The sequence below is a fragment of the Hippocampus comes genome, unplaced genomic scaffold, assembly GCF_001891065.2.
Source record: "Hippocampus comes isolate QL1 unplaced genomic scaffold, H_comes_QL1_v1.1 scaffold49, whole genome shotgun sequence".
NCBI lineage: Eukaryota > Metazoa > Chordata > Actinopteri > Syngnathiformes > Syngnathidae > Hippocampus > Hippocampus comes.
In genome coordinates this window covers 764948-766821 of record NW_017804830.1, presented here as the reverse complement: position 1 = coordinate 766821, position 1874 = coordinate 764948, and positions in this window count along the sequence as shown.

Below are 1874 nucleotides of genomic sequence, written 5' to 3'. Positions count from 1 at the left end.
GTTTTTAGCCTTCGAAAGCTAACTGTGGCCATTTAGAACTACGAGGTGTGGTTGGTTTAAAAGTTCATTGCATGAACATCAGCTGAGCAACGCTGTCTTGGGTTAGGGTTAGGTAGAGACAGTGAGATGGTGGAAAGAAAAGCCACCGGGTCCAGAAGTATTTGTTATTGTTAGATTCAGACGAGCGTGGACGTTATAATGCTAAAATGGCTACAAAAGGACCTTTGGATGTCAAGCAGCTAAGACAAGAAGAGCTCTGATGCTGGAAGAGAGGTTAAAAGTGATCAAAATGAAAGACGGAGCAAGCAAAATAAATGACATGATCCAAGAAATTGATGTAAGTGATAGTGAATGCTGATTGTAAATTTCGCAATTTCTTTCCCTTTTTTTCTTTCTACACTGACAATATGAAGTGTCAAATAAGTGTATGCTCATACTTATGCACTATTGGAATAAAAATAGAGTACACATACGTTTGTGTGCGTGTACACATATGTTTGTGTGGGTGGGTGTGTGTGTGCTTACATCTGAGACCAAATTTGCTACAGTGAAAAACCCCCTGTTGTGAAAAATTTCTTGCCGCAAACACGATTTCGTTGTAGAGGAGTTTCACTGTAGCTGCTAATTACCTAACGACCAACAGGTGTGCAGCTGCAGGGAAAAGCCCCACAGTGCCACCTGTTGGTCACAAACCGAAACATGACAAAAGCAAAATGGACGACTTCTTTTCGAGAATGGCTTCTTGAGACGTTCGGGTGGCTCTGCATTTCAGGACGGCCTTGGTGGCGGCCTGCAGTCCAACTCCAATGCTTATTTCAATTTCTCTCTGAGGAACATTGTCGTGGACTCTCATGAAATAATTCCTATTCGTTTAACTGAGGAAGTGGGACACAAAATTAGGAATAGCACTCAGTGTGTTGCGAGACATTCCGACACGACCCAAACTACAAAGTACAACCACATCAATGATCATATTGTAGTTATTTTTGTCAACGCCAAATTTCTGATACCGATTGTGCAAGTGTTGCTCATTTAAAATCTGGGTTGCGGAGTATATTTTGTTTGATTTAAAAGAGTAAAAGTCCTCCAAATATTGCATTGTCATTGCCGTCTGATGAAATCCAAGACCGTGTTCAAAGTGAACAACAACTTATGAATAGTGAATGAGGCCAGTAATGAGTTTCATTGGACTTTGTCGTCAATACTCAGGGTGGCATCTTTGTGTACAAAAACACATGACGACACGATTAAAAACAGCTCGAGTGGACCTGCGTAATTGCATCCCATGATGAGCAACACTTTGCGCTCAAAACACCTTGCACAAACACGGTGAATAATTAATGATTGCTTTTAGGCTTTAATGAGTTTCACAGGGATTGTTTTATCTTGTGAGACCAGTGACATGGACAAAATGACTGAGGAGCGCCTTCATTCTTGGAAGACCCCCTGCCCCCGCTCCTCCACATACATACACACACACTCAGGCCCTCGAATGACTCCACGCAACCAAACATTTCAATGTCTAGCAAACACAGGTGGGTGACTGACCACCCGTCTCCTTACCAAATGAAAAACTGTGGACGTGTCCCATTGTTGGGCAGTCAGAAACACATGTTGGTGAGATGAATCCGCTGTGATTTGGACATGGAATTCTTTGTGGCCTAAGCCGCATTTGCGATCAGGTCATCGAGACTGCGAGCCATCGACTTCAGCGTTCTTCACTTGGAATGCTTTCCCAGGCCTGGTCGTGCTTCGATTGTTGTTTCGAGCAGATTTGGTTTTGTTTCATGGTTTACCTTTAAGTTTGTGCCCATCGGAGGGCTTCTCCGTTGTCGCACTGGTTGGTCATCGTGTCACAAGCTTTTTTTTTTTTT